Source organism: Canis lupus, chromosome 1, assembly GCF_011100685.1.
Source record: "Canis lupus familiaris isolate Mischka breed German Shepherd chromosome 1, alternate assembly UU_Cfam_GSD_1.0, whole genome shotgun sequence".
NCBI classification, from domain to species: Eukaryota; Metazoa; Chordata; class Mammalia; order Carnivora; family Canidae; genus Canis; species Canis lupus.
The window spans coordinates 35,885,783-35,899,508 of NC_049222.1; positions in this window are offsets into that span (position 1 = coordinate 35,885,783).

Genomic DNA, 13,726 nt, shown 5'->3' on the forward strand with positions numbered 1-13,726 from the left:
AAGCCTGATTCCAGGAAGGGATGAAACATGCAAAACTTCTGTTCAGGGAGAAGTGTTAGAGAGAAATGGAGAGAAAATCACGCCTGCCTTCGGGTCCCTGCAGCGCTGCATTGTGGAGGGCGGCCAGGGCCTGGGTAGAAATGCATGGCTTCCAGCACCCAGCCCTCAGCTGCACTGGTGCATCTGTGCAGTGCATTCCTCCGGCCAGTTTGCCCTTCTCTTCACCCAGCTACCTGTGCTTCCTCTGCTAGGCTGCATTTTGATTTTTAAGGGCAGATAATAGCACCTTAATTATTCTTTGATCTTAGTGTGTTGTATGGTATCTTTGGCTTCATAGTATTCAAATATTTGTGGTCTAAATGCAGAAACAGAAATATTCAGTCTGCTTTCTGTTATGGATGACTTTGTGTATACCTTTAAAAAATGTATTGGGGCTCAGTTGGTTGAGTGGTGGACTCTGTTTCTACTCAGGTCATGATCTCAGGGTCCTGGGATCAAGCCCTGAGTCAGGCTCCATGCTCAGCCGGAAGTCTGCTTGAGGATTTTTTTCTCTCCCTCTGCCCCTCCCCCACTCACGCTAGCTCTCACTCTCTCTCTCAAATAAATAAATCTTTTAAAAAATGTTTTTAGGGGATCCCTGGGTGGCTCAGCGGTTTGGCGCCTGCCTTTGGCTCAGGACGCGATCCTGGAGTCCTGGGATCAAGTCCCGCATCAGGCTCCTGGCATGGAGCCTGCTTCTCCCTCTGCCTGTGTCTCTGCCTCTCTTTCTGTATATATCTATCGTGAATAAATAGATAAAATCTTTTTAAAAATGTTTTTAAATAAAAATGTGTTTATTTTACGGCATAAAGCCCAATATCAAGTCTCCCTGCCCAGTGGAGGGTCTGCACAGGTGCTGGGCCCCCGGTGGGGGGTGGGGTGGGCAATGTCCTGGGAGTAGGGATAGAACTTGGCCAAAGGCGAGAGATAAGATTGGAAAAAAAACTGCATTAGGAAGAAACAGCTTCTCCAAGAGAATGGTCAATCTGAAAGGGCTGTGCAGAGAGACAATGAAGGTCTGAGTCACTGAGCAAAGCCAGCAGAACCAGGGGCAACCCCCCAGACAGGAATCAATGTTTCCAGGCAGAGTTTTATTAAAGGTACAGACTCCAGTTGGATGCAAAGAAACTTGTAAAACTACATTTCATTGGGAGGGAATTATTTTCTTTTTATTCTTCCAGCCATAGAAAACAAAGATTATTTTTTAAATTGGGGGACAAAATGTATCGGTTTGAGTTTCAACTATACACATACCTCTCTTCTGCGGCATCTAGTAGGGTAATTGCTGTGACATACCTAGTTCCTGGCTCCTAGGCATGAAAGGCTGTTTCAGGGTGATGGCTTTGGACATCAGTCCTGAACTGTCCTCAATCCCTGAGGTCTCTCTATGTCTGAGGATGCCCTGAGAGGCCTCCATCCATTCTCCCAAGTATTTTAGGAAACATATACATACAGACCGCCTAGGGGCCGATAGTGCTTATTCAGTACAAAAATGTTCAACTGCACGTGTTCCATGAGAGAAATAAGAGCAAGGCCACTCCTTTCCCTGCAAGAGTTGAAGACCAAGGAAAGACTGCAATGACCCTAAACTGCCCTTCCTTTTATCTGTAGCTCTGCCCCCACTGAAGTGGGCCTGGCACATGTAATGCTGCAGGCCCAAGGTGCCTTCCAGCTGACGGCAGCTGGTGCTCCAGCTCTTTCTAAACACAGTTGGGGACCAAATCATGAAGAGAATCTCCAGGGGTAGACAGGATATACAAGGAATGTCACCCCCAGATAAAAAAGAAATTATTTACCCTTCTGTGACACAGGCAGGAATTCCTCTTGCAGCTAGGAATGTTTAACTAGTTCATTCTTTTGCCCTGCCCTGTGGCTTGCCCTGGTCTAATGCGCCCTTAAAGGGGCCGACCTGAGGCAGCACGACTTGTCTTCATAATCTACATCCCTATTTTGTAATGGGGTTCATGGAAGAAACCTGTCAAACCAGAAATGCTACTAAGTGGCAAGATGTTAAAACATGTACTCACCTAGGAGAAAGTAAAGCTGTCTGGGAAATGGAAGAAAGTGCCTGCTCTTTTAATGTGATAACTCATCATCAAGGGAGCTTCTGGGGCTTGGCACCCCGTGTTGGCTATTATCAATATTTGAAGTAACTCTGCAACAAGTTCACATTTCCAAAAAGTTAAATTAGCAAAAGTTGCCTTTCTTCATGTTGCTAAGTTTCAGTGCTAAAACGGACCAGCAGAAGAACATGCTCTGGGGGATGTGAACGTGGTATAGAGCAACCCTTCCCTTCTCGACAAGAGACAAAGAGGTTTATAGGAAATATTTTTGGAAGGAATTATCTAGAAGGGTGAATGAGTTTTAGATTGAAAATAAAAAGAAAGGGAGAAAGGATGACCCCTTCTTAATAGGAGGTGAGTCAGAAAGCAAGAGAACTGTGGACATCCGAAAGTGCAGAGTGGAATTGGGGGGGCGTGTCAAAGTGGACCAAAATTTAGAAGGGGGAAACTAAAAATACAAAAAAGTAGATTTTCCTGTGAACTAACCCGGTTAATCTTCATCGATGTACTAAAAAAGAGAAATTACGAGTCAAAGACTTACTTGGTTGGCAATGGTTACAACGAGAGGTTGGGTAGGCTTTCTTTTTTTCCTCCATGTAGGCCTTATGAGTACAGCTTGGTAAGATTGTGTACTTACTCTCTAATATAATTTTTGGGGGCTTAAATTCAATGTGGTAAGTGGGATGAAAATTTTGGAAATTTCTCAACACCTCAAGGTCTTTGTAGATTTATGATAAACCAATGCCTTTATATTAATTTGCATATTGATTTCTTTTCCTGTTATTATTATTTTTTGGTAAAAAAAAAAAAGAAAAATATCTGCCCATTCTCACAGTTTGATAGAATATAATATAATTTCCAACCCTTTCTTCATCCTACTATGGTGTTGTTGTTTAACAAAAAATAAAACTGAAAGAGAAGGATACTATTAAAGCCATTTAATTTATTGTTTCTTTGCTTGGTCTGCTTTTTCATTCAGAAGAAAAGTAAAAATATATATTTCCAGTTCTGAAATTTTCACGGTCTGAAAAACAAAGTTGATACTTGCAGTCTCTACCTCAAATGAAAACTTATGTAATTAAAGATATCTCACACAGCAATTGAACAACTGAATTACCTCCTTAAACTATATTGCAAAAACAAAAGGAAAAATTCATGCATTTAGATTCATATTACCAACTCCTTTGATTTATTTGACAGGAGAAACAGGCAATAATTTGCCAAAGGCCACATACCCTGTGTGGGCTGGTTGACAGTATTTGCCTTCTCCACTGCTGCACATGCACACCACACAACCTTAATAAATCATCCCATGTGGTTAAGGCCACTAAGAAAAAGGAGGAGGGCAATCGTTGCTCCCCAGTGCTTAGTAGCATAAAAACACAGTTATCTCATATCTGTTTCAGGATCTTGGGTCAAATGAGTTAGCCCCACACTGACATGAGAAATGGCCTAGAAATCTGCCCTTGACTCTTCTCTATACATCCTTTGTGGGCAATATCATCCATCCCAAGGCCTTGCTGTCTCACAGTGGTGATTTCCAAAACTTTGTGGAGAGAAGACTGACCACTGACGGCTCCAGCAGCTCCCTTTAGTTTGCCTAACAAAGAGCAAATACACAGTCTCAGCTTCACCCAAGGGCCCCTAGCGCTGTCAGCATTAAGTAGGCAACCTCCCTGAGCAATTGGCATCCAAGCTAGACTCTTCCTTCTGCTTGCAAGACTGCTCTTATTCTCACCTTTGAAAAGTATTATTTTTGAGCAGTGGGACTCACCTCATAATGTATCCAGCTTGGTCCTGCAAAGGATACCATGGGATGATGTAAGACGACATGGATATCATTGTGGGGCTACCCCTCTCCTTGCACTTCTGGCCTGCACCATGACAGTGTGGTATTTGCCTAAGCCATTTACTCAACAATCTCTATCCGTAGCCTAGATCTGTCACCTGAGCTCCAGATTTTAATACCCTACTGTCTGCTTGCCTTCCCTTCTTGAATATCCCACAGATTCCTGAGACTCAGCATTCTCTCCTTCCCTATGGACCTCCTTCAGTTAATGGAATCATTATCTTCCCAGATCTAGAGGCAAAACATCAGAATTACCTTCACTCTCTATAACCATGTGAAATGAAATTTAAATTGTTGCCAATACTAAAAAGAAAGAGAGAGAGTGAGAGAATAATATTTGTGATTTGTGTAATCCAAAATGCACACCAGGTACTTGAGGTGTGGTGTGAAGGCTGCTACAATTTCCTGTCTGGACTTTCCTTTTTTTTTTTTTAAGATTTTATTAATTTATTCATGAGAGACACAGTGACATAGGCAGAGGAAGAAGCAGGTTCCTCACAGGGAGCCCAATGCGGGACTTGATCCCAGAACCCCAGGTTCATGACCTCAACCTCTGAGCCACCCAGGTGCTCCCTGTCTGGACTTCCTTTTCTTTTCTTTTCTTTTCTTTTCTTTCTTTCTTTCTTTCTTTCTTTCTTTCTTTCTTTCTTTCTTTCTTTCTTTCTTTCTTTTTTTTTTTTTCTGTCTGGACTTTCTTAACTGACCTAGTATGAAAGTGTTTCACATATCAGGAATTGTATTTTTATTTATATTTAAATTGATATAATCCTTCATGTTATCGTAGTTGATCACTCAATAAATGCCTAGGGGCGCCTGGGTGGTGCAGTTGGTTAAGCATCCAACTCTGGGTTTCCACTTAGGTTGTGATCTTGGGGTCCAGAGATTGAGCCCCAGTCGGTCTCTGTCTCTGTGCTCAGTGGGGAGTCTGCTTGAGATTCTCTCCCTCTGCCCCTCCTTCAACTCACTCGCATGCTCACTCTCTCTCTCTCTCAAATAAATAAATAAATAAATAAATAAATAAATAAATAAATAAATAAATCTTAAATAAATTGTCTACCAGGTGCAGATGTGATATTAATTAATTTGGGTTTGAACTTTTACACATATTTCTTTTACATACATAAACTACCCAGGACAGTTTCTGCAGGCCTGGTATCCCAGCATCATATTTAATAGCTCCTTTTTTCATTTTCACAAGTTGTCTGGGTTTGGATGACAAATTATATGGTCATCCACATTTATCAGATATATAATCTGGGTATCACCTTGCTTGGCATTCTCTAAGCTGACCCTGCCCTATAACATCTAACCAGTTTAGGGGCAGCTGGGTGGCTCAGTCACTTAAGTGTCTGCCTTCGGCTCAGGTCATGATCTCAGTATCCTGAGATCAAGCCTCCTATCGGCTCCCTGCTCAGGGGGTTGTCTGTCTCTCCTTCTGCCTCTTCCACTTCCCCTCCTTTCCCCTCTCCCTGCTTGTGTGCATGTTCTCACTCTCTCTCAAGTAAATAAAGTCTTAGAAAGTAAAATTAAATCTAACCAGTTTAATCTGAGCTCCCCATTCTGAGTAAGTGCAGGAAGACCCAGCCTTTTGTTAGATTGACCTTCTCCTTGGTGTGAAGCCCATGGAGACTGAGGATGTAGCCTTTCTTTCCTTACTGCCTCTTCCCAAGGCTATTTTTCTCTAGCCAAAAACACAAAGTAGAAGAAATATTCCTGGGATCCCTGGGTGGCTCAGCAGTTTAGCGCCTACCTTTGGCCCAGGGCGTGATCCTGGAGTCCCAGAATCGCATTCCACGTCAGGCTCCAGGCATGGAGCCTGCTTCTCCATCCTCCTGTGTCTCTGCCTCTCTCTCTCTCTCTATCATGAATAAATAAAAAAAATTTTTTTTAAATTAAAAGTAAAAAAAAAGAAATATTCCTAAGGACAAATGAGAACTTTAAAGTAAAATAACACAAGGAAGGGAGAAAATTAAGAAAAACTAAAATGTAGAAATTAAAATATAAGGGCTAAACTACACATGTAGTGAAAACAAGCTGTTAAAAGATCCAATGGTCACATTTAACTATAAAATAAAAAATTAAAGCTACCATATGTAAAATAAAATAAAAATACAAACATAGAGTCAAAAAATTCTCAACTAAACTAGAAATAAGGAAACATTCAAAAGAATGAAAATGCAATAATATTCTTAATGGAAATATAAAGACAATGTGGGGAAGACAAGATAAAAGCTGAACACTTAAAGGCTCAAGAACTAAAATAGGAATGAAGGAAATTAGATAAAATGAATGAAATGAAGTAACACATGTACAACGCTTCTCACAGTGAAGCACTGTTGACAGAGTGCTCCATCAAACAAAATTAGTCTCTAATAAAGTTGGAAAACAAAAGATGAGATGGAAAAGAGGGGAGAAGGGAGTAAAGAGCCCCAGTGAAACAAGCTGAGTGCCTGGCAAAATTCCCACTGAGCCTTCTCAGTAGTTGACTCCTGGATAGCTGGGAGATAGGAGGCACAGGGGATACAAGCTTTCTTCCCATGGTCGTTGTCCCATGTCCCCTGTCTCCTCTCATGTCTTTATGTATCTATGGCCCAGAGCTGTCTGAAAGAGCTTCGGCACAATTTTGGGAGAGAGTCAAGGTTGGTTAACTTCACACATGCTTAGCCACCAACTCTGTTTTTGAAATCCAGAAGAATAGCATGCTCAGGTATCTAAAAGTGTCTGGCAAGTATGTGGTAATCCCCAATGTAAGCAAACAGATGGCTTTGCATGCTCACCTTCAGATGAGTGGATATATCCTAGTGTTGACGCTATTTAGTGATAACATGTTATGATCACTAATTTAAATAATAATGAAAATCTGTGCTATATTTCTTCATAATATAATTGAGATAAAAAATGGGTTTTAAAGTAACCTGGATGTTGAAGCATTTAACTGATATTGAAATAAGAGGGTGTTATACTGATGTTGTAGCAATCAAAACAATATGGTATTGGCACAAAGATAGACACATAGATCAATGAACTGAACAGAGAGCCCAGAAATAAACCTATGCTTTTACCGCCAATTAATCTATGACAAAGGAGGCAAAATATGCAATGGAGAAAAGACAGTATCTTCAATAAATGGTGCTGGGAAAACTGGACAGCTGTGTGCAAAAGAATGAAATTGGACCACTTTATTATACCATACATAAAAATAAAGTCAAAGTAGATTAAAGACCTAAGTGCAAGACTAGAATTTATAAAACTCCTAGAAGAAAATATAGGCAATCATTTTTCTGACATTGGTAGTAGAAACATTTTTCTAGATATGTCTCCTCAGGCAAGGAAAACAAAAGCAGAATTAAACTGTTGTGACTATACCAAAATTATAAGCTTTTGCACAGTGATGAGGCAATCTACTGAATGGGAGAAGATATTTGCAAATGATATAGTTACGAAGGGGTTATATCCAAAATATATAAAGAATTTGTATGATTCAACACCAAAAAAAATCAAATAATCTGGTGAAAACTGGGCAGAAGATCTCAATAGACACTTTTCCAAGGAAGATGTACCAATGGTCAACAGTCTAATGAAAAGTTGCTCAATATCACTAATCATCAGGGAAATGCAAATCCAAAGCACTATGAGACATGACTTCACATCTGTCAGAATGGCTGAAATAAAAAAGATAAGAGATGACATGTTGCTGGAGAAAAAGGAACACTTCTTGTGTGCTATTAATGGGAAAGCAAACTGGTGCAGCCACTGCGGAAAACATGATGAGTTTCCTCAAAAAAATTAAAAATAGAATTACCCCCCCCCCCCAAAAAAAAAAAAGAATTACCCTATGATCCAGTAATTTCACTACTGGATAGTTACTCAAAGAATAGGAAAACACGAATTTGAAGTTATATACACACCCTTATGTTTATTGCAGTATGATTTACAATAGCCAAGATACAGAAGCAACCCATCGATGAATGGATAAAGCCGTAGTATATAGGGATGCCTGAGTGACTCTGGGTGGCTCAGCGGTTTGGCGGGGCTGCCTTCGGCCCAGGGCGTGATCCTGGAGACCCGGGATCGAATCTCACATCAGGCTCCCTGCATGAAGCCTGCTTCTCTCTGCCTCTCTCTGTATCTCTCATTAATAAGTAAATAAAATCTTTAAAAAAAGACATAGTATATATACAATGGAATATTTCTCAGTCATAAAAGAGAATAAGATCTTGCCATCTGCAACAACATAGATGGATCTAGAGAGTATAATGCTAAGTAAAATAAGTCAGACAGAGAAAGACAAATATCATATGATTTCATTCATATGTGGAATTTGAGAAACAAAACAAATTAACAAAGAAATTTAAAAAGAGGCAAACAAAAAAACCAGACTCCTAAATATGGAGAAAAAAAAACTGATGATTGCCATAGGGGAGGTGGGGGAGGGGGGCGGTGCGCAGGGGATGAGTAAAATAGATGAAGGAGATCAAGAGTACGTTTATGATGAGCACAGAGTAACGTACAGAATTGTGGATTCATTATATTGTATACTTGAAATTAGTATCACTGCATGTTAATTCAATATTTCAATAAAAATAAAATAAGATAAAAGAAAAGGAAAGGAAAGGGGGAAAAAAAAGAATAGGTCTAAAAGTAACCTGGACTTTGAAGCACTCAACTGAATAGAAGAGTGTTAGAATGATGCGAGGAAGTCGAAGATTTCTGGTAAAGTGAAAGTAAAGATTCTCTTAAGGACAAGACAGACCAATCTCACAGAGGAAGACATAGACATGGCCAACATGCATATGAGAAAATGTTCTGCATCACTTGCCATCAGGGAAATACAAATCAAAACCACAATGAGATACCACCTCACACCAGTGAGAATGGGGCAAATTAACAAGGCAGGAAACAACAAATGTTGGAGGGGATGCGGAGAAAAGGGAACCCTCATACACTGTTGGTGGGAATGTGAACTGGTGCAGCCACTCTGGAAAACTGTGTGGAGGTTCCTCAAACAGTTAAAAATAGACCTGCCCTACGACCCAGCAATTGCACTGTTGGGGATTTACCCCAAAGATACAAATGCAATGAAACGCCGGGACACCTGCACCCCGATGTATATAGCAGCAATGGCCACGATAGCCAAACTGTGGAAGGAGCCTCGGTGTCCAACGAAAGATGAATGGATAAAGGAGATGTGGTTTATGTATACAATGGAATATTCCTCAGCCATTAGAAATGACAAATACCCACCATTTGCTTCAACGTGGATGGAACTGGAGGGTATTATGCTGAGTGAAGTAAGTCAGTCGGAGAAGGACAAACATTATATGTTCTCACTCATTTGGGGAATATAAATAATAGTGAAAGGGAATATAAGGGAAGGGAGAAGAAATGTGTGGGAAATATCAGAAAGGGAGACAGAACGTAAAGACTGCTAACTCTGGGAAACGAACTAGGGGTGGTAGAAGGGGAGGAGGGCGGGGGGTGGGAGTGAATGGGTGACGGGCACTGGGGGTTATTCTGTACGTTAGTAAATTGAACACCAATAAAAAATAAAAAATAAATAAAAAAAGGACAAGACAGACCTTAGGCGGAGGCACACACAATAATTTACACACCTATTTAAATACAAGAAGACAAGTATGCCCTCAGGAGAGAGGTTTATCTAAGAGAAAGAGGTAAATGATAAGAAATCAAGCCAAAGGTGGGGAATCAATTGAGGAAGCAGCTTCTAAAGAATACTTAGAGCCCTTCCTGCATTCCACACATACTGTAGGAACCCTCAGGAATGCTTTGGCTCAGGAATGCTTTGGCAGAAACCCTACTGTGATAACTGAGACTCTAAAACCCGAGCCTGCCTCAGATCACGCAGCTCTAGTGTGCGTTCAAGAAATTGGGGTGGGCACGTGAATCTGCATTTCTAACAACTTCCCATGTGGTCCAGATACTCTGAGAGCCACTGGCTTACTTTTAAAGACATGAAGTTCATTTTCTTGTATAAGAAGCAGATTGGAGGTGTGTGGTTTCTGGTTGGCTGTGGCTTACTAAGGTCTTTAAGGGCAAGCACTCTTTCTAATTTACCCTTCTGACTTCTTGTACCTTCATGGTCACAGTATGGCTAACACGGCTCCAGTTATTTCATCTTCACACCAGCTCATTGAAGGCAAAGAGAAAAAGAGAGGGAATGGCACAAGCTTTTACTTCCCCAGGCTTTGTTTTTTTATTCCAGAAAGGACATCTGTTTCAGAATCCCCAGCCAACTTCCCTTATCTCTCATTGGCCAGAACTGGATCGCTTACCCACTTTCCCCCTTAACCCTGCCACAGATTCATTATTGGTAGAATGGATGATGTAATAATCACTGGCTTAGACCAATAGCAATTTGTCCCCTGAGACGGGGGGAGGCATTTACATTGCCTGAAATAAAAGTGGGAATGGCTCTTCAGAAAGTAACAAATATTAGGGCACTTGGATGGCTCAGCCAGTTGAGTATTGGACTCTTGATTTCGGCTCAGGTCATGATCTCATGGTCGTGGGATCCGCTCAGTGTCGGTGTCAGGCTTTGAGTTCAGCAGAGTCTTCTTGAGATTCTCTCTCCTTCTCCCTCTGTGTCCCCCTCTCTTCCTCTCCCTCCCTTTCTCTGAAATCAATCAATCAATCAAATCTTTTAAAAACGTAACAAACATTGACTAGCACCCCATAGGAACCTACCTCCAGCCAACCTTCTAGCTGGATATTTTGCATACATTAATTCACTGAATTCTCACATTTCTCTGAAGTAGACATTCTTATTCCCATTTTATAGGTGAGGAAACTGAAACTGGAGGGGTTAGGCATTTTGCTCACATGGCTAGGAAAAATTTAGAATTTGAACAAGGTCCACCGATTCCATAGTCTAAACAGTACCTTTACATTATGATGTGCTGCTGCCTCTTGTTTTAGCTATAGCTCAGAAAAATCGTTGCTATCATAATGACAACCCTTGATTATGGGCAGAAAGACTGATTTATATTTTGCTTACTATATAGGATATATGTGTACTCTATTTCACAAGATTTGAGACAAAAATTTAAATCTTTGTGTTCTTAAACAGGAAATCCTGTCACCAAGAATAATGTATCCCTAATGATAGGACATAGCTTAATTTTTATGATAATAAACAAGATCCAGCAGAGTGAGAAGGATACTTCTAAAAGTCTAATTTGGAACTTCCCAAGTTTTTTTTTTCCCACTCATATTTGCAGGAAAGTCTAACTTATACTTCTTCATTTCACCTACAATTAGATGTGAGGTGGGAAGGGAGGATTTCTGTGGAGGAGGATTAGGCAGATAAAGGCATCATGGGAAAGGCAGGAGAGAGAGAGAGAGAGAGAGAGAGAGAGAGAGAGAGAGAAAATGGCTTAGCATCTTCAAGGGACAAGAGGTCCCAACTTGTATGACAGGGATTTCAGGGGTTGTGGAAAGGGGTTACACATGCTGCTTTAACTTTTACAACGTCAATCTGGGGCCACCTGTGTGGCTCAGTCTGTTAAGCAGCTGCCTTCAACTTAGGTCATGATCCCAGGGTCCTGAGATTGAGCCCCACTCTGGCTCTCTGCTCCGTAGGGATCCTGCTTCTCCCTCCGCCTACTGCTCCCTCTGCTTGTGCTCTCTGTCAAATAAATAAATAAAACCTTTTTAAAAATGTGAATCTGTTTTAGGAAAGATATTTTCATTCTGAAAAAATAAAGACAGAGAGAGAAGGAAGGGTAGAAGCCACAGGTCCAAGGATTCCGGGGGAAAACTGAAAGTGAATGGGTGTACTTGGAAAGTATGGGTAATCCATTCAACAGCTTGAGAGCAAATGGAAAGAAGAACGTTGAATGTTTGCAAAGGGGTCAACAAGATGATTCTTTTAGAATATATATATATATATATGAAAAAATATATGCTCATGAATACATCATCAAAGCTAGAAAAACTAGCTAATATATATGTGTATTAGTCATCTATTAGCTGCATAAAAGTAACATAAAACTTAGCAGCTTAAGACAATAAATATTATCTTACATAGTTTCCGAGGGCCAGGAAATCAGAGCTTGGCTGGTGGTTCTGGTTCAGGGTCTCATAATTACAGGGTGGTAGTCAAGATGCTGGCCAGGGCTACAGTTATCAGAAGGTTCAACTGGGAGGGAGGATTCATTTCCAAGCTCGCTCACGTGGGATCTCAGTTCCTTGCTGGCTGCTCTTTACCCCGTGGGCCTCTCAAGGGGCTGCTCATGACAGGACTGCTGGTTTCCACCAGAGGGAGTGATCCAAGGGAGAGAAACCAAGACATTGGCAGCATTGCCTTTTGATGACCTACCTAGTCTCTGAGGTTGCATATCACTTCTGTTTTATTCTATTTTTTAGAAACGAGTTGCTAGATTCAGCCCTCTGAAAGGGAAGCTCCATCTCTTGAAGGGAAGAGTGTCAAAGCATTTGTGAACATATTTTTAAATCACAAAAAAAATACATGGAGCACATCATGGCTCAAATAAACACACGCGCACAGTGAAAAATACTTTAAACAGAGTAAAACATTTGCCCATAAGAAGTATGCCAAATGCAATTTCCTGAACAGGAAGCCATTTCAATGTTGCAAAATTTGTCTTAATATTGTCATCTGCTTTCTAATATTGTCAGTTGTAACAAATGTCACTGCATAGTGCTTTTCACATTTTGTTCCAACACTCAAGTGGATATTTGTCATGCCTTGCAGTTGCCAGCATCTTTTGAACACCCTTCTTATGTTTGGGGAATGTCTTCCATTTTAAGGCCTGCTTCCTAAGGTAGAAGCCAGAATTCTGCCTCCTAATCTTCCTTGTGGCGAAGACCTCGCGATGGGACTTGTGTTCCTCCAACCGGAGAGTCCTAGGAAGAATGTCAATTTGGCGAGGGCAGCATGGCCCAGAAACCAGTTTCCAGTAAAGAGGAAGGAAAGGACTCCAGTGATGGACTTACACCTTGGCTTTTTCATCTCGGGATTCTGCTTTCTCGGGTTGGCTTTATTCCCAGATCCCGGTCTCCATGTAATACTCCTAGTGCTCCACTACACTATCTCAGTTTATCAATCTCAGAGTTTTCATGAACTATTGCTTCATTAAAACAAACAAACAAACAAACAAAACTTGGTAGCACAAAACAATAACATTTTTATGCTGCCCATAGATTCTGTGAGTCAGAAATTGGGAAAGGATCCAGTAGGGACAGCTTGTCCCTGCCCCATGATCTGGGTCCTTAGTTGCTAAGATTCAATGGCTGGGTCATTTGATGGCTGCGTGCTGGCATCACCTGAGGGCTCATTAATTTATATTTGCAGCAATTAATATTGACTGTTGGTCAGGGTTGTTGGTTGGAAAACCTACATGTGGCTACTTGGGCTTTGTCACAGTATGGTGACTGGTTTCCAAGCGTCCCAAGAGAACAAGGTGAATGACCTCAGAAATCACATAGTGCCATTCTGCCACAGACGCAAGGCTTCCCAGTTTCAGCGAGGAAGAACATAGACACTGTGTTTTGATGATACATGTGTCAAGCGTCCCAAGAGAACAAGGTGAATGACCTCAGAAATCACATAGTGCCATTCTGCCACAGACGCAAGGCTTCCCAGTTTCAGTGGGAAGAACATAGACACCGTGTTTTGATGATACATGTGTCAACATCGCAGTGGAAGAAGATGTCACATGTGGAGTGGGAGATACTGTGGTCCTCTTTGGAAAAAGACAATTCGCTACATAGCAGATTGAAACTTGTCTTCTCC